Source organism: Sus scrofa, chromosome 15, assembly GCF_000003025.6.
Source record: "Sus scrofa isolate TJ Tabasco breed Duroc chromosome 15, Sscrofa11.1, whole genome shotgun sequence".
Taxonomy (NCBI): domain Eukaryota; kingdom Metazoa; phylum Chordata; class Mammalia; order Artiodactyla; family Suidae; genus Sus; species Sus scrofa.
Genome location: NC_010457.5, coordinates 97,297,066 through 97,318,503, shown reverse-complemented (window position 1 = coordinate 97,318,503; position 21,438 = coordinate 97,297,066).

The window sequence follows — 21,438 nt, the reverse complement described above, 5'->3', positions numbered from 1 at the left end:
ATAGAGACCTGGATCTTACTGTTGACATCTAGCAACAGAAAACTAATAGGTGAAATAAGTCAATAAAAAGTCATAAAAAGAAATGAGTTTAGAGAGTCTGGGACCTGGAGTATTTTTAAGAGCTGACAGACGATGAATATTATGCAGTAGTGAAGTCTTAGGAAAATGTATGTATTGACCAGAAGCCATTGTGGGATAATAGTCCCCTTGTGTTTAGGCTTCATAATACACAGTTTTTAGTAATGAAAGCTAGTGATTAAACCTATAATAAAAGGAGTTATGGATGAAAGAATCAAAAAAATCAAAATCAAAATTTACCCTATTTTTGTGTTACTCTTTACAGAAGATTTGTTTATACTGTAACAGGGAATAGTTGATCTTGTTATTTGGCTGTATAAATGAACTATGGCTTTAATCTGTTTCCTTAATATTGATTTGTAGAGAATATATTTCTCCCTGTCTTTTTACATTTTTTTAAAAAATAGGATTTGGGATATAAAAGCCAATAATATTGTTAGTTTTTATAACAATTGTATGAGAAAATTAATTCAAGATTAATAGTGGTCTTCAAAGGAGGATGAGGTTGTATAAAAATAATTATTCATTGATTTATTTTGATTTTCCCACATAAAGGAACCACCTTAAATCTTTATCTCAAATGAATATACTGGTTTTTGGATTATTTTTTCCTGGCATATGTGGGATTTGTAATATATTTTGAGTTAAAAAGAAAAGACATATAAAGAACAATATTTTCTTCCATTTTAAAAAACTTATAATTTAATTGATTTTCAGTGCCATTTGTTATTTTCTAATGATATAAAAAGATAACTTTTAGTTAATTCCTAAGTTCCTGCTATACCTAAAGCTCTGCTTACGTAAGTTAATATTAACCTCTAATTTGAGAGTTGACACTCATTTTTGTTACTTTGTCTTAATTTTTTGTTTTTTGCCATAGCACAAACAAATACCACATTTTCTAATCTTTCCATTCTCCATCCAGCCTCAAAATGAGGACATAAAGCCTTATTTCATATTTCTTGCAAAAATATAACTTTGGAGTCCATCAATATAAGCATTATTACTTAGAAACCCTTATCTTGAAAACCTCAGTGTTTCAGGTACATGTCAGAAATCTCAATTTTAAAAGGCTCTTAATTGACCCAACATTTTTTCTCACTAGGCTTACCTCTTGTTAAGAAAATCATCAGTTTTCCTAATAAGCCTATCTTTAATTTTATATTATATCTGACACCTTCTATGTTTGCAGTAAAAACAACAAACCAACAAATAACTCATATTTGAATAATGACTAACATGTGTGAGAGTTCACTTTGTGCCAGACACATATGTTTTACATGTATAACTAACCTAATCCTCACAACATGCCTATAAAATATTATTACGGTCTTTCTCGTTTTTAAAAATAAAAAAGCTGGAGTGCTAACAAGTTATTAATTTATCCCAAGTCAGAGACTTAGTAAGTAGTAAAGTAAGAATTCAAATTAGGAAATCTGATAGACAAACCAGCATTATTTACCATTCCCTTAATCCCTGATCATAGCTAGTATCCTGCCTGAGCATGAGGAGATTAAATAAACAAGAAGCTTTCTAGCTAACCAGTCACACCATTGCTTTACATGGCTTCCAACAGTTCACACTGATCACAATGCTGGTCAAGAGCTCCTTGCTGACCATTTATTGTACCCAAACGAAGGTAACAGTACATTCTCCCTTAGGGCCACTGTTTCCATCTACAATCTATTGATTAAATTATTTCCCTAGTTGGTAATTAAGGATTCAGAAATGATCCGACTCAGTTACTGATGTATTACTAAATGAAAACAAACTAGATTAACAGAATAGAATTTTGATGCTTAAGTTTAAATATCCTGATGTGTAGTTTTTGTTTGTTTGTTTTGCTTCATTCTGCTCATTTGGAGAATAAAATACAATTTCTTAAGCTGAGATATATGGATGAAAGTTATGCACATGATTGCTATTTTGTTTCTGATATTTAAATGATAGGTTTATCATCCTTATCACCACCTCCTTCCACCAACATTGAAAGTAACCACAATGCAAAATTTACTATGACTACTGGCTTTATTAGAAATGAAATAAAGTTCTAGTATCCTAAAGTAAAACAAACCTAGTGTAAAATCCTGTAGTAACCTTGGAATCTGGAGATGCAGTTTTAAACCTTCTTGCTTTTGTTGGCAGTGAGGAACTGTATGAATTACAAAAAATAGCAGAGAAACAGATTTCATAGGAATAAAGATAATTGTAGGTTGAATATGTAAAATTATTATTTAAGGATTTTCTTAATATATTGATTATATAATATAGCTTTTCCAAGTTCTTGTGATAGCATATGCTTCTATGTTTCAACATGGTTTGTTTTTGCATTTTTTAATATCCACATTAATGCCACAGGAATCACAGATAAATTTCTATTATTTTTACAACCATAGCATATTGCTTGCCCAAAATAAGATAACAGAACAAGTGACAGTTAATTATAAAATATGATTCTAGCTTCATTTTATAACAAAAACCTATAGTGTGAAATATCTACCTATTTTCTAACACTCTATTCAATAAAATATATTTATAAGTCCAAAATAACTGAATTCTTTTAAACTTTGTCAATGGCAGATAAAATCAATGTGTTCATCTTTCAGGAATTCATACATAGGTAGGTTTAAGACAGGTGGATAATAGAAAAGAAGCATGCTTGACTATTCATTCAAGACTAAGTCCGTTTCAAGCATTCTAAGGTTGAGTGACCTTCAATGACTTGTATGTATAGATTATTAAATATCATAGAAGTACCAGACCATGAATAGTGTCTGATTCTTTTCAAGCTAAATAGTGTATATAATCATAATTATTTCTGAGTCCAGGGTCAAAAGAGCTGTTCATCACTTTTCTGGTTTATTGAGAAATCTTTTAAAATAATAAGTTGTACATCATTCTTGTCAGAAGGTTATAAAGAAATTAAATGAAGCAAATTCTGGGAGTAATTTTTAATAGTGTATTATCTACAGAATTTTGCCTTTCATTCTTGTCACTGTCTTTTAATGCACATCTCATATTTCAGAACTCCAGGTCACTCATACAACTTCTTTTATAATGTATCATAATAATATATTCCACTGGATTTTTCTCCATTTAATTTATTAAGTCATTTCTGTTTTGTACAAAATGTTAATGAGGGCATTAGAACTATTATAGAAAATAATTTTTTTCTTTCTGTCAAAGAAATAAATTCCTTTTACTATGATACATTGACATAAAGAGCAAAAATTAGCAAATTAAGGTAAAAAAATCCTTTAAGAAGTTAAGTAGAATCTAATATTACAAATACAGATGAAAGATACACAGACTTTCAAGTAGCCCAACCTCAATTTTTGAAAGCACAATTATTTACTTTTATTAAATATTATATTTATTTATTTATGTGTGTGTGTGTTTGTGCATGTTATAAATGTCCAAGATCAACTTAGGGGAATGTTTAGGATAAACTATGTATAGTCACTGAATGCAATTGAACATAAATAAGAGCCATGGCTTAAAAGAGCATTAAGGACACGAAATACCTTAACTATAACATTAATTGAAAACACAGACATAATAAGAATTGTATAAACAACTGGAAAAACTTATGAAGCAAATTTTAAAATATTAACAGTGGTTGCCTTTGAATGGTGAAGTTAAGAATAGTGGGTTTTTTTTTCATTTTACATTTTATAATTTTCAAATATTTCACACTGATTACATATTATTTTCACATTAAACAGTAAATAATGTGATAAGAGAAAGAAATAGATAAGTTGGATATCACCAAAAATAACAACTTTTGTGTTGAAAAGACACTATCAGAAAGTGAATAAACAACGCACAGAAGTGGAAAAAAATTTTTGAAAATCATATGTCCAATAAGGAACTTGCATCTATAATATATGAAGAATAATAATGAATAGTCAAAAAACCCAATAATCTGAATAGATATTTCTCCAAAGAAGATTTATGATTAAGCACCAGAAAAGATTCTCAACACCATTCATCATCAGGGAAATGTGATAAATACCAAAATGAAATACCACTTTATAGTCTAGCACAGTCATAATGAAAAAAATAGTTATTAACCTTTGATGAAGATGCAGAGAAATTCAACCCTCATACACTGTTGGTAAGATAAAATGGTAAACTGCTTTGGAAAACCATCTGGCAGTTCCTTAAACAGTTAAACATAGTTACCATCAATTCTACTTCAAAAGTATGAAAATGTACACTCACAAAAAAAAATGTACAAAAATATTTACAGAAGTATTATTCTTAATAGCATTCTTAAAGACTGGAAACAACCCTAAATCTAGCAACTGATAAATAGATTTTAAAAATGTGGTATAGCCATAGACTGTAATATTATTCAGCAATAGAAAGAACTGAAATACTGATACATGCTATAGCATAGTAAACCTTGAAAAAATACCAAGTGAAAGAATCCAGTCACAGAGGAACACATACCAAAGGTTCGATTTATATATGAAATGTCCAGAGTAGGCAAATCAATAGAGATGAAAGGTATATTAGTGGTTACCTAGAGCTATTAGGAATGGGAGAATGAGGAGGAGGGAGGTAATGGCTAAGTAGTATATGGTTTCTTTGAGGGATAGAGAAAAATGTTCTAAAATTTACTCTGGTGATGGAAACACAATTCTTTGACTATATTAAAATATATAAAAGTGGATATTTTTAAATGAGTTCATTGTACATGTTCCCAATAAAGCTATGTTTACCAAAAATTAAAAAAAAATCTGTAAGAAAGAAATACCCTCAGACTTAACAGGATAAACTGAAATGCACTAGTTTTATGAGAAAATTTTAAAAAACTGGGAATTAGGTGCCAGTAAATCCTAATAGATTTTTTATGTTTGGGACCCAGAAATAAGGGATATGGTAGTCAGAGGTTTGTAAGCACCAGAGAAAATAAAGGAAATTACAAGGAAAAGGGAGATGGTATCAGGGAGGCCATTATTACTTAGTGATTGCAAAGCTTTAAGTTTACATATTTATCTTATAATATTGCAATATATTTCCAAATGTATCTATCTTTTTCACTTTTGCATGGAAATATTTATTCTTCTATATAAATGTGGCATATAGCAGACATCTAATAAACTGTCAAAGAATGGCAGGGATGTGACATGAATAATTTTTCAAAAAAATCTATCATGAGTTGAAATTCAGGATAATGCCTCCATAGAAGGACTGATGTGAGAATTTCAAACCATCCTGATTAGTGAAAGCAGGAGTCAGTCTGGCAAAATTGTAATAACTCTTAGCCCCTTTCATTTATCAGTTGCTTACTGAAGAACACACATTTTCCTAAGCATTTAACATATATTTCTCATTTTATATTTAATAGCCAATAACGTAGAGATTCTCTCCAGTTTATGTGATAGAAAAGTAAAACTTAAGACACTCACCAAGGTTTCATAGTTAGTAATGGCAGAGCTATTTCTCAAGGTCTCATGAAAGAATCCCTTCTGTCAAGTATTAAGCTTTCTGGGGGCAGGGAGGTGAGGGTGGGGACAGGTTCAACAGAGGACAAAAAAAGTAAATAACTACTTTGATATTATGAAAACTATATATAAGTTGGGTCAGATAGTACCAAGAGACAATTTTCCACTGGTCAGTTTCATTAGGGACCCAATATCTTTCACAGTCTACCTAAAGATAAGACCATGATCTAGACATTAGCATGAAATATTTATATTTCCCTTATAATCCAGAGAAAACAATTTACCTAAAATTCACCTTGCTGGTGTCAACCCAAAAACTACTGAAATAAAGACATTTTTTAAAAAATTTATTCAGTTGATTTACAACTGAATATATATACATATATACACATTCTTTTTCTTACATTATCTTCCATCATGTTTCTTCACAAGTGATTGGATAAGTTTCCTGGGCTATACAGCAGGAGCCCATTGATTATCCATTCCAAATGCAATAGTTTGCAACTACTAATTTCAAACTCCCAGGCCATCACACTCCCTCCCCCTCCCTCTTGGCAACCAAAAGTCTGACCTCTGTGTCCATGAGTTTGATATGTTCTGTAAATAGGTTCATTTGTGCCATATATTAGATTCCAGATATAAGTGATATCATATGGTTTTTGTATTTCTTTCTGACTTCCTTCACTTAGGATGAGAGTCTCTAGTTCCATCCATGTCACTGCAAATAGAATTACTTTGGAGTTGCCGTCATGGCTCAGTGGTTAACAAATCTCACTAGCATCCATGAGGACGCAGGTTTGATCCATGGCCTTGCTCAGTGGTTTAAGGATCTGGTGTTTCTGTGTGCTGCGGTATAGGCTGCAGAAGCGGCTCAGATCCTATGTTGCTGTGGCTGTGGCGTAGGCTGGCAGCTGTAGCTCCTATTTGATCCCTAGCCTGGGAACCTCTATGTGTCATGGGTGCAGCCCAAAAAAGCAAAACAAAACAAACAAACTAATGGCATTATTTTGATCTTTTTTATAGCTGGGTAGTATTCTATTGTTTATATGTACCTTCTTTTTTATTATATTATTATTATTATTATTATTATTAGGGCTACACCTGTGGCATATGGAAGTTGGCAGGCTATGGACTGAATTAGAGCTGCAGCTGCAGGTCTACACCACAGCCACAACAATACCAGATATGAGCCGAGTTTGTTACCTATGTGGCAGCTGGTGGCAAGGCCAGATCTTTAACCCAATAAGCGAGGCCAAGGATTGAACCTGCATCCTCATGGATACTAGTTGTGTTCATTACCACTGAGCCACAATGGGTACTTCTATACCACATCTTTTTAATCCATTCATCTGTTGATGGACATTTATGTTGTTTCCATGTCCTGACTATTTTGAATAGTGCTGCAATGAACACAGGGGTGCATGTATCTTTTTGAATGAAAGTTTGTCTGGATATATGCCCAGGAATGAAATTTCAGGATCACATGCTAATCTGTATTGATTTTTCTGAGGTACCTCCATACTGTTTTCCATAGTGGTTGTACCAATTTACATTCCCAACAACAACGTAGGAGGGTTCCCTTTTCTCCACTCCCTCTCCAGCATTTGTTATTTGTAGACTTATTGATGATAGCCATTCTGACCGGTACGAGGTGGTACCTCAGTGTACTTTTGATTTGCATTTCTCTAATATTAGTGATGTTGAGCATCTTTTCATGTGCCTATTGGCCATCTGCATGTCTTTGGAGAAATGCCTATTTTTATCTGTGAAAAAAATCACTTAGCTAAATTCAATTAATTTTAATTCTTTCATAATCACTATTCTGTGCTTTATTTGATCATCATAGAAAAGGATAAAATAAATTATAAAATAGTTTTTACAATAATTGATATATATTTAAAATACCAACATTTTCTGAGCACTGTCTTCCCTTTATCTTTGAGAAGTCATAACAAGGTTATTCTTTCACTTGTACATTTCTGTGCATTAGAGAAAGTGTCATCGAAAAAATAAGTGTCAGGGCAACATCTACATGCCAGATCTTTATGACCTTTTGATGGGTCAAATTTGCTCTTAAACCAATGTGAAGAATGAGATAATTATACCAACCTGAAGGCTTACAATATATATTAATCTAGTGAGTGATTAGTCTGGTTCCTTCAGTTAGAATAAACAATGAATAGAACATATATTTTACAAACTAATAATGTTTTAAACCTTATTTTGGTAGTGTTAACAAAGGGTAAAGATAGGATTTCAAAATTTAATTCTCTCAACTGAATGTGTATTATTATTAGTCAAGTACCTGTTGTTAGAATAAAGTAATAGCTGCTATTCATGATCCCTGAGCAAAAAGTAACCCTCTCCACATTGAGATGAATGCAAAAGAAAGACATAGGGGATTTGAAATATATATATATATATTTAATTGTCAGACCATCTGGATTTCTGCAATCTTGTTATTGCTCATTCTCTTACATTTGGCCTAATATTCTTTGATTGTGAATCAAAAAGCATTATCACATAGTCCCTCTTTACTCTCATACATTTTAATTTTCTTCTCTTCTTAAAATAAAGATTTTTCCATCAATGAAACTAGATTTCTTTCTTGAACATTAACAAAGTTATTCATAGAATATTATTTATTCTTATAAATCAGAAATATTCAACTTCTTCTACTGTACATATCTAAATGTACAAATTAATTCAATGTTTGCACTTAGACTGAATTAACTATGCTGAAATTAGTAGAGAAGCACCTTTTAAAAATTAAGTTATCTCTAATAACTCATAAATGTAACCAATGTTGTAACATGAAATTTGGTTTGCTACACAGGTAATCAGAGAAGACATCCTTGAAGCAAATTTTATTATTTCCTAAGTGAGGTTTCAAAACTTCTTTTTACTTCATGTTGTCTTAAAAATAATAGACATAGTCCACAGAAAATAATTATGTTTCTATATATCTTCATTTACTCAATTTCTCCAAAAGAGACAGATGACCAAAAAGCACATAAAAAGATATCTGACATCATTAATTTTTAGAGAAATGTAAATCCAAACTACAATAAGGTGTCACCTCACACCAGTCAAAATGCCGTCATCAGAAAGTCTACAAACAAGAAATGCTGGAGAGGTGTGGCAAAGCTGTTGGTGGGAATGCAAACTGGTGCAACCACTATGGAAAACAGTATGGAGATTTCTTAAAAAACTAAAATAGAACTACCACATGACCTAACATTCCCACTCTTGAACATATATCCAGAGAAAACCCTAATTCAAAAAATACATGTACCTGTACCCCAATGTTCATTGCAACACTATTTACAAAAGCCAAGACATGAAAGCAATGTAAATGTCCATCAACAGAGGAATGGATAAAGAAGACGTGGTACATATATACAATGGAATATTAATTACTCAGTAATTAAAAAAACAAAATAATGCCATTTCCAACATAGATTATTATAATATGTGAAATAAGTTAAAGACAAATATCATATCACTTATATGTGGAATCTAATAAAAATGGTACAAAACAGAAAGAAAACTTACAGATTTTGAAGTCAAATTTATGATTATCAAAGGGGAAACCATGAGGGGAAGGGATAAATTAAGAGGATGGGATTACATACACACTAAACTATAAAAAATAGATAACTAACAGGACCTACTGTATAGCACAAGGAGGTTACTCAATACTCTGCAATAATCTATATGAGAAAAAATAATGAATGTATGTATAACTATAATAACTATTAAATTGTGCATAGAAATATTCCTCCTTAACAGAAAAAAAAAACAATACTTCTTCCTGTAACATTCCTATAATATTTCACATTTCTGGGCAAAGCCCACTGCATTAGCTATCTACTGCTGTCATTACAGGTTTTTTTTAATTTAAGGTGTATTAATGCACAGTTAATTTACAAGTTCTGTGCTGTGGTAATATTTTGTATTTTATTTTTCAGGGTCGCACCCGTGGTATATGGAAGTTCCCAGGCTAGGGGTCAAATTGGAGCTGTAGCTACCAGCCTATGCCACAGCCACAGCAAGGTGAGATCTGAGCCAAGTCTGCAACCTACACCACAGCTCTTGGCAATGAGAGATCCTTAATCCACTGAGCAAGACCAAGGATCGAACCTATATCCTCATGGATACTAGTAACATGTCTGACACTGATGAGACACAATAGGAACTCCCAAGGCTGTGATAATTTCTACTGTACAACAAAGTGACCCAATCATACCTATACACATATTCATTCTCTTTGATTTTTTGCACACATAGATTATCAGAGAATACTGGGTGCAGTTCTCTGTGTTACACACCAGGCATAACAACTTTCCATAAACTTGGTAGTCTAAAACAACACAGACTTATCACTATAGTTTAATCTTATTTTACTTTTCTGGTGTTGAATTGTTACAGTCCTCCCAGAAGAGTACTGTTTCTGAAAGATATTAGTAATCCATATATACATATATATTTTTTTTCTACCAGTGATTTGAGACATTCATTGCATGGAATGTTTAACATGAAGAGTTGAAGAGTGATATAAGAGGTTTTCTAAATATTTAAGAAAATCTGTGAAAAAGAGAAGAGCAGCCTCTGCTAGTCAGAAGCTGACAAATAGCTATGACTCCATTTTTGCCACAAGCTGGCCTGGCACTTACAACTAAATCAAGATGTTCATCTGTTAAGTATAAACAATTTCATAAAATATCATATGACAAAGTTATTCTCTGACCATGATGGAGCAAGACAAAAATAAGGCCACTCTGTAATCAAGCCTGAAAAACACATAAACAACATTGTACAAACCACAGGAATATCCAAACTACCCCTTACCTTGACTAAAATGAGTAACTTTTGCTCTTTACAAATTGCCACTTTAGCCTTTTGCAGTTCCTGTCACTTTCTAGTCAACAATAGTATACCCTATAATAGAAGTACCCTTGCTTCTTAATGCCATCTAATACAAAGCAAAACCTGCTTCCTTGGCTTCTGCTCAAAATCAGAAAACACAATCCCAAACCCTATAAAATTCTCTTTCTGAAACACTTCATATTGGGCCACAGAGGACATCTTCTATTGTTGGAAGGTATCAAGACCCCAATACTGTTATACCACAGGTGTTTTCCTAGTGGTTGTGGCTGCCAAATACCAATTTCTGCCATTTACTATTATCTACCTATGAACACTTTGACATTTTATAAGATTGTAAGATAGAGAGAATGAATAAAAAATATATGATATGGAGTTCCCTTTGATAAAACTTAGATATATTTCCCCTCTATCTGCAGTTTATTTTTGGTTAGAGAGATATATAGGTTATAGGTAGATAGATGGATAGAGAGATAATAGATATATGGATAGGCAGATAGATAATCCGTTATAAAATATAAACCACCAAAATTATTTTGTTGGTAATTTTGATTATTTTAAATAATAGCATTTAGCATTAGGCCATGAACATCTCTGTAACTGGTTTTGTAATACCTCAACAATTTTCATCATTATTTTTCAATATGCAATGTATCTCAATTATGTTTTTATTTTATGTGCTAGATCACTTCAACTAAGCTTACTTACTTAGGCATACATATTTGTTGGCCTTTGATAACATAATGAATTTACTTGCCTGAAAATTTACTCTAACTTCATACTGCACTAATCTAAGTGACACTGATTTGATTAAATTAATGGCTGGCATTCAAAATGAAGGTGCTGTGGTTTTAGCTGTGTATTTACCTGTGTGCTGCGAACTAAGCCTCTTGCCACCCATTTGTTTATCTTTTATCACCAAGATTTATAAGTCAGGAACTAGAAATATGACTTGCCTTTTTAAAAGGACTTCATTTTTGCATAATCTAGGATAACATATAAAAATTTTCACATATTAAAAAGTAATAAAAAAGAGTAAACAGTGTTAGGTTCCATTTATTTTAAAGGAAAATGTTAATAATGAGAGATGAGCAAGGGAAAAAAATGAGTTAATGTTTACGGTAATTAGATGGTAGAAAATACATATAGTTTACCCTCTGACTCTTGAACAACATGGGGCTTAATTCAAGTATAATATATATTTGGTCCTTCATATGTATGGTTCCTCTGTATTTGCAGAGTCAACCAACCACAAACCATATAGTGTTTACTATTGAAAGATATCCTTCTATAAGTGGGTTGTTCAAAGGTCAGCTGCATTTAAGGAAATATTTGGGCTAATTCTCTTTCCTTCCATTAAAAATTATGAGCTTTTATTTTTTTACTTTTTTCTCTTTATCAGATTTTTTTTGTTTGGTTGTTTTTTTTAATTGTTATTTCCCCAATACCATTTTTTTCCCTACTGTACAGCATAGTGACCCAGTTACACATACATGTATATATTCTTTTTCTCCCATTATCATGCTCCATCACAAGTGACCAGACATAGTTCTCGGTGCTTAACAGCAGGATCTCATTGCTAATCCACTCCAAAAGCAATAGTTTGCATCCAATAATGCCAATTATGACCTTTTAGAAGGAGAGAACAAGTTTTTCTAAACTTCAAAGAGTATGATGAATTTATATCAGATGAGGAATGCAGGGAACAGACTGAACTACAAAATATAATGAAAAGTGAAATAAATTTTCTATTTATGTTAAAATTCAACTCTCAGTAATAACTATTCTCTATGTAGGCCTTTCTCTAAAATTAATGTATTAATTAAGTTCATATTAATTCTTAAATACAGCATCTGCATATTTATGCGTACTTTTCCATTTTATTTTCTTCTACCTATAGATGCAAGTGCTATTATTGACAAAGTAACAATTGACACAGTGAGAGGGAGTCCCCAGCAGGGGACTGAATTTTGGGATGGTAAATTGACCTTTCTGGTACTACATTGTATCAGTTACTAATTGCACCACTTTTTACAATTCATTGAAGATCTATGGGCTTTAGAATCCTCACTTATAAAGCGAGAATGGAAATATGTTCAGTGTTTAATATTGAACACAATCAGGAAATATAATAAAATATTACATAGCATTATAGAAACACATTTAGATAACATTTTTAATAATTTTTCAATCTCATACTTTTTCTATTAAAAATTATACACATTTCAAACATTTCCTCACAATCTGTAACAACAAATGTATCTTGTATTTATCAATGCACCCATAAGTGGATTCTTTAGAATGAAAAAATAAATCAACAAAGGAGAGGTTTTCAAAAAACTGTATATAACCCAATACCCTTTATTAACAAATCCCAGACCTACTACTGAGGAAGCTGTACCCTTGGGCAGTTTTCCTTTTCTTTCTGTGTTTACTTATTCATGTTTGTAAAAAGAGAATAGTACAGTCCTCTCTCAGTATCCTCAGGGGACTGGTTTCAGGACCTCTTGGTATAACAAAATCCATAGATGCTCAAGTCCTTTATATAAAATGGCATAAGACAGTGGGTCCTCCATATCCACCAGTTCTATATTCATGGTTCTACCAACCAAAATATATAACTAGACACAGTTGTAAAATTATTATAAACACTAAATAAAATCTATATAAAATACTCAGGATAATACCATGATAAATATTTTATGTAGATTAACATTATCATACTATTATTACTACCACAATTACTACTATAGCAAAAGATTAGAATATGTGTTTGTTCATATGCCCCATAATCACCCCAGTCTTTATTCCAAATTAAACTTAATTTCCCACCAAAGGGCCTCTTTTTCAAATCACCTGTATTTCTGTCATTGGACTTACATATACCCAATTACTCAAATTTAATATTTTAGTGACATTTATTTAAAAATTTCCACTTGTGAGCTTTTCTTTTCAGTGTTATACATTCATATAGTTCACAGTCAAACAGATCCATAATGCTCACTAGAAAAAGGAAAAAAAAAAAAGCTCTTGTTTTTTCCTTGTCTTTTCATACCTACTCTCTAAAAGTAATCTTTCAAAATCTTTCAGCTATTTACCTTGGAATTTTTTGTATATTAAAATAATATGCTTCAGTACTTGCTTCTAACTTCCTGACTTTTAAGGTTTAGTAATTTCCTTCTCACTTTTTAATGTGGGAATTTAGATTAAATTCTCTACTCTGTGCCCCTAGCAAACAGAAATGCTGCCTTTTCACCCACCCTAAACAATGATGCCTGATTGCTAGGTTTCCTCTCATTACATTCACCATTTAAGATATTCTAACAATTTAATCTTATTAAAGACATATCTCCACCCTGTTTATCTTCTCCGACAGACTTGCTTACTACCTGGACCCAGTCTCCTTTACCGCTGTCCTAGGATTTCCTTTTGCCTTTTTCTTGTTTTGAGTCCTTTGTTTCCTATAACCCCATGTTGGTTCTCTCTTGCTTTATTCCCTGATTTGGGTGAAACTTCTACCAAGTGCTCGTGAGAAAGGGTGAATGAGCAAGAGATGAGTTCTAATCCTTGCATATCTGAATATATCATATTACTTTATATTTAATTAATGTATATAGAAATCTAGTGGAATAATTTTCCTTCATTATTTTGAAGTACTGCTCCAACTTATGATAGCCTCTAATAACCAACTACACGATTATTTACCCTCTGTATCTGACATGTTTTTATTTTATTCAGCAGAAGCTTTCCCTTAATGTTCTGAAACTTCATGGTCAGTATGCCTTGGCCTTCTCCTAATTCATTCATTTCATTGAGTACTCAGTGGACTCTTTCAATCTGGAAACATATACTCTTCAAGTTTAGGAAATTATCTTGATTTGCCATTAATGATTTCTTCCTTTCCATTTTCTTTGTTCTTCCTATAACTCATATTATTTTGAAATTAATATAGAGTTAATTATTATGTCTTGTCTTTCTTATTTTCTATATTCCTCTCCCTGGGAGATTTCTTCACTTTATTCTCTAAACTTTTTTGAGTTTTTTATTTATACATTTTAATTCTACTTTTGAAGAGCTCATTTGCATGTTTCAGATATTCTTTTTCAATAGCAATATATTCTTATTCAGGAATTCAGTAAATTCTCTTATCTTTCAAAGACAGTAAATATTTCATTTATCTATACACTCTTTCTTCCAAGTTGCTCTTGTTATTCATTAGTTTTGGTCTTTGTATCTTATATTAGAAAATTCTCACAGAGATATGATAATCTTTTACTGTCTCTTCATATTTTAAGGAAGGGGAACTCAAAACTGGGTTGAAAGTACTGTGCCTAAGAGTATGAATTATCAACTATGAGTTTAGCATGGGGTGATGTGGCTGAGTTTTGTCATTGGAGACACACCAATTTAAGTATTTTAGGTATTTCTTCTTGGACTTTTCAAATTCCCCAGAGAAGTCTCTTTCACTCTCCTGCCAAAGAGTATATTTTTAGCTGTCAACATTCTGTAAGCCCAAATGGAAAGAAGATAGGAACATCAACACTTAGAAAGTAAATACTCTTTTAATTACCCTGCTTAAAATCATACTAAGTATGATATGTTTGTATTCAGTGGTTCTTGCTTTGTCCTAGATTAGAGATCCTATTTTATCTTTAATGACAGTGATTCTCCACTTTCCACAAATGCAAATAGTGGAAAGCCACCATGCTAAGCTATAAAATCTAACATAAAAAGTTAATTAGCAGAGTTCCTGTTGTGGCTCAGCAGGTTAAGAACAACTAGCATCGGATCCCTGGCCTTGCTTAGGGGGTTGAAGGATCTGACATTGCTGCAAGCTGTGGCATAGGTCCCAGTTCCAGCTCAGATCTGGTGTTGCTATGGCTGTGATGTAGGTGGCTATGGCTCTGATTTGACTCCTAGCCTGGGAACCTCCATACGCCATGGAGGCAGCCCTGAAAAGACAAAAAATAAAGTTAATAAACAATGTCACCTACAAAAAAATTGTTACACTTTCAGATCAGATTGTCTGAATATATAAATAACTGTGACAGATATCTTTTTTGAAAGCAAATCACATTAATAGTGAATGTGAGAAATATTCTCATTAAAGTGAGAAGACCAAGATGCCTGCTATAAATCTCACGATAAATATTATGGTGAGATGTCACCTAATACAATAAAACATGAAAAAATAACGTTGTTCATCAAAAAAAGATGATGCCAGGTTATGGAAAGAGAAAAAAAGGAAGCAGAAAGGCAAATGAAGTCAATTTTTATGTAAACATTGCTGAAGGGTTAAACAAATCTTAGCATATGAAAAAATGCTCAACATCACTAGTTATTAGAGAAATGCACATAAAAACTACAATGAGGTACTACCTCACACCAGTCAAAAAGGCCATCATTACCAAGTCAACAAATAACAAATGCTGGAGAGGGTTTGGAGAAAAGGGTACCCTCCTTCACTGTTGGTGGCAATGTATATTAGTTCAACCATTATGGAAAACAGTATGGAGGTACCTCAAAAAACTAAATATAAAACTATCATATGATCCAGCAATCCCATTCCTGGGCATATATCCAGACAAAACTTGCATTGAAAAAGGTACATGCACCCCTATGTTCATTGCAGTGCTATTTATAATAGTCAAGACATGGAAACAACCTAAATGTCCATAGTGGGATGAAGTTGCATATATTAGGTATATACAAATTAAAAAGTAGAGTAGATAAGCCTTCATACTGAAATAACTGTTGTCTTACAGGATGAAATGATATAATGAAAGTAATGTTTGATCAATACTGATCTACTAGCAATATGAAAAACAGGTAAGGAAGAAACTAATATCAAGGCATTAAAAAGTAAGTTAAGGAAACTCTGAGTCCATTATTCCAATACTCATTTTACTGCATATTTGAAATTCAGTTTTAAAACTGAACTATTCTATTTGACACATTTCTTTTATCTACTTTTGTCTATCTTCTCCTTATTAACTGGCCTTACTATTCATCATCTCAGTTTTATCTTCATTTCATAATGTACATTTGATGCCCTACTTAAAACATCATTTGATTTCTTCTACTTACTTTGACTAGAATAGGAATCCACTGTCCCACTGCCATCCATTCAAGAAGAACTTATCTGTTTCAAGCCCTACCGTAAACAAATAGAAATGTCCAAATTGAGGGATTTGGGGAAAGACATCAATTTCCTGGTGCAAGTTAATACAGAAATAATTATTTAAAAAGCCTATCTATTGAGTACTCAAATATGAATTATGAAATAATCACTACAATTCTTAATGTCTGTGAGGTATAGAACAAAAGTCAATCTTAAAAAATAATTATGCCATAAAAATGAACACATTTAATCCACTCAGGGAAAATATCTGAAAATGAGGATACTAATTATATTGCAGGCAATAATACCCTAAAATAAATTGACTTTAGTGAAAAAAAAGAAGGTTTAGAGCTTTTTAAAAACCTCCCAAGGCTCCAAATCATAAATCTAGAATACACATGCCAGATGGTTGATGTAAATGATTGCATAGAATGTGCATGGTGCCTGAAGTCTAGGTTTCTGAGCTTTCTGGATAAGTGTAGTTCTAAACCATTCTTCACCACCTAAAGTGTTTAGCTTTTATGAGCAGCCATTTTCCCTCAGAAAAAATATTTTAAGAATAAAGGCATGTGTTTTCATTAGACACATATATGTTCCCATGATATAGAATATGTCAAAGTAATAGGCTCATCTCAGTTTACTGTACGAACTTATAAAATTGTATGTTCTTCCCATAAGAATGTAATGATAAGAATAATAGTATGCATTTTATAGCATTTCCCATGAGACACTCCTCTTAATGCCTTATTTACATTAACTGGTTCAATCCTCATAGCAAATTTCAGGAAGTAGGTGACACTGTTACTCTTTTCTAAATGAAGAAACAGAGAAAAAAAGAAATTAATCAATTTTAAAATCACACCAGGAGTAGATATTGGAATGGAAATAAAAATCAAGCAGTCTAACTTTAAAGTTTGCTTTCTTATCTACCAATCCACTATTGTGAGTTCTGAGAAAATGTACGTTTGGTCACTACCTACCACCTTAGCACTGAGACTAGACCTTGCTAGGTACTCAGTAAATATGTATCAAATAAATGTAAAAATCACAGATGTTTAATCCTTTTGAATATTTATTATTGATATTATCATTAATTATATTCATGGATTAAGAAAATAAAATATAATGATAAAATACTATAAATATTTTAAATATTTATTTAAAAATGAAAGATAATGATATCAAATAAAAAGTTTAATATGGCTCATAAATCTCTGTGTGACATTCCAGAAACAAGAACTAAGAAAAATTTATTTTAAAATTTTTATGCAAATTATGCAACTGAAAAGGGCCTAATCTCCAAAATATACATACCACACATACAAGTCAACAACAAAAAAACAAACAGCCCAATCAAAAAATGGACAGAAGACCTAAAGAGACATTTCTCCTAAGAAGACATATGGATGGCCAGTAGGCAAATGAAAAGATGCTCAACATCACTAATTATTAGAGAAAGGTAAATCAAAACTACATTGAGGTACCACCTCATACCAGTCAGAATGATCATCATTAAGAAGTATACAAATAACAAATACAGGAGAGGGCATGGAGAAAAGGAAATCAGAGTTCCCATCTTGGCACAGTGGAAATGAATCCAACTAGGAACCATGAGGTTGTGGGTTTGATACCTGGCCTTGCTCAGTGGGTTAAGGATCTGGCATTGCTGTGAGCTGTGGTGTAGGTTGCAGATGCATCTTGGATCTTGTGTTGCAGTGGCTGTGGCATAGGCTGGCAGCTGCAGTTCAACTTGACCCCTAGCCAGGGAACCTCCATATGCTGAGAGTGCAGCCCTAAAAATAAATAAGTAAATAAATAAATTTTCTTTTGATGCACTTCCATTAAGTTTAAATAATATACTGAAGCCTTTCTTTTGCTTTATCACCTTAAAGTATATAGGTATACGTATATACATCTATATATGACATACATATGTGTATATATGTGTGTATGTATGTGTGCTTGTGTATGCTTAAACAAACAGGTTTTTGTAATATTTAATGGGGTGTGGTAAGAGCATTGATAAATGTTTTGAGTATGTGAATGTAAAAGCATTTATGTATTTATGTTCATATTTGTTTGATAAGACATTAATACCATGTTCACAGGCACTTGTCACAGGGGATTTTGAAGGCATTGCTTTGTGTCATCTAGCATTCAGTGTTGCCCATGACAGATTGCTTTGAATATTATTTTAAGCCCTTTTATGTTAACTGTTTCTCTAGAAAATTTAAGATATCTTCACATCATAATATGTCAATAATTTCATTAGTGTCTATTTTATTTCTCCTTCATTGTTTCTTCTTCCACCATGAAATATTATCAGGATATTAAACTCCAGAATCTACAGAATCTATGCTACATTTTGCTACATATATTATATTTAATCTTTACTCAAAAATCCCTTTGACTTTTTCTTCTAGGTACCAGCTTGAAAATATTTATATTATAATACATAATTATGGTTAGTAAATTGATTTTAAGTTCCAAAGATAGTTTTTAATTATTCCTTTTGGGGTTTTTTTTTGAAATTTTATTTATTTTTTTTACAGAATAAAATACATATATTTAAACACATTTACATTCACACAGATTATTATATCATGGATCTTAAGAAAGATGAAGTGACTCCCTCTGGAGAAGTGGAATGGAAAATATGCTGAGACAAATAGGAAATTTATTCTATACTTTATCCCATTTTGTATGGCTTTCAACTTTACTATTTAGTATTATCTGTTACATTTCAATTTTTCTTTAAGAATTAGCATTATAGTAAATTTGTGTATATTACGCAACTAAAATTTATAAAGAAGAAAGCCTTATATACCATTAAATATTTTATATAGCATAATAAAAAGAATAACTTAACTGGTAAGAATAACAAAAATAATACACCCTCTGAAAATAAGTAAAATATAAGATGCATAAAATGGTTAAAAAACAGTGTAACTATATAACTATGTCCTCACAATTTGTTACATCTTATTGATTCTTCAATACAGGCATTACACCATTCTAGGTGATGTGATAAACAAGACATTATAGACCTTACATTGTATCATGGAGAGAAATGGTTATTAGTAATATAATTGTAGAACTATATTATTTAATTGTACAGTTGCATTATTTAATTATAATTATCATAAATTCTTTGATGGAGAGGAAATCAGAATCAGATGTAAGAAGACTTCAGCATTCCAAGAATGACATCAAATGACCCCCTTCAAGGTGGATTATGCACTTACTTACTATGAGATATATTTCTTCTCCAGAGATTCCTTGTTTGTGTATCAATTGTAGATTTCTGGTTTGCAGTTATTCTGAAGTTTTGATATAAGAATCTATATGTATATGAGATTGTTTTAAGTTGTTCTCTTAATTGCAAGTTCATCTCTAGTGTCCTGCATTTGTATCCACCTCTTCTCATGATTTCTGATTTTGGTGGTATAACTGTGCATGGATGATTTCATATATTTACTGTATATATACCTTTACTGGTGAGCCTTGTCATTTGTGGAATTTTTGTTTCCTGTTGCTGTCCTTTCTTTTCTGCCTATAGAAGTTCCTCTAGTATATTTTCTAGGCTGGTATTGTGTTGCTGAATTCTCTTAGCTTTTGCCTTTCTGAGAGGCTTTTGATTTCTCCTTCAAATCTGAATGAGGTCCTTGCTGGGTGAAGTAATCTTGGTTGGAGGTTTTTTCCTTTCATTATGTTAGGTATATCATGCCACTCCCTTCTGGCCTGCAGAGTTTCTGCTGAAAAATCTGCTGATAACCTTATTGGGGTTCCCTTGCATGTTGTTTCTTTTCCCTAGCTGCTTTCAAGATTTTCTCTTTGTCTTTGATTTTGGTCAGTTTGATTAATATATGTCTTGGGGTGTTCCTCCTTGGGTTTATTTTATATGGTACTCGTTGTGCTTCCTGGATTTGAGTGAGTGGTTCCATTCCTATGTTAGGGAAGTTTTCGGCTATTATCTCTTGGAATATTTTTTCTGTCCCCTTCTCTCTCTCTTCTCCTCTGGCACCCCTATAATATGGATGTTGGTGCATTTAACATTGTCCCAGAGTTCTCTGAGACTCTCTTTATTTGCTTTCAATCTTTTTTCTCTTTTCTGTTCCACATCCATAATTTCCACTAATCTGTTCTCCACCTCACTTATTTGTTCTTCTGCCTCCTGTATTCTGCTGCTGGCTGCTTCTAGTGAATTTTTTATTTATTATTGTATTTTGCATCTCTTTTTGTTTAAGTCTTATATCTTGTATCTCTTTGGTCAATGTTTCCTGTAAGTTATCCATCTTTGCTTCCAGTTTATTTCTAATGTCTTGCATCATCTTCAGCATCAGCAGTCTAAAGTCTTTTTCCTGGAGGCTGAGAATCTCATCACTCAGCTGATTTTCTGGGGTTTTTCCTTTCTCCCTCATCTGAGTTATAGTTCTCTGTCTTTTCATTTTTATAGGTTTTTGGTGTGGTGACCTTTTTATAGATACTAGAGTTGTAGCCTCTCTTACTTCTGATATCTGCCCCCCTTGTGGCTGAAGTCAGTATGGTGGCTTGCTGTAGGCTTCCTGATGGGAGGGACTGGTGCCTGCCCACTGGTAGGTGGAGCTGATTATAATCCCTCTGGTGGGTGGGGCCTAGTCTCTGGATGGGATTAGAGGCAGCTGTGTGCCTGAGGGGTCTTTAAGGAGCCTGTTTACTGAGGGGCAGGGCTGTGATCCCACCTGGGTTGTTGTTTGCCCTGGGGCTTCTCAGCAGATGACTGATGTGTGGGGCCAGATTTTCCCAAAATGGCCACCTCCAGAGAAAGGCATGCTGCTGAATATTCCCAAGAGCTTTGCTTCCAATGTCCTTCCCTCACAATATGCCACATTCACCGCTGCTTTCCCAGGATGTCCTCCA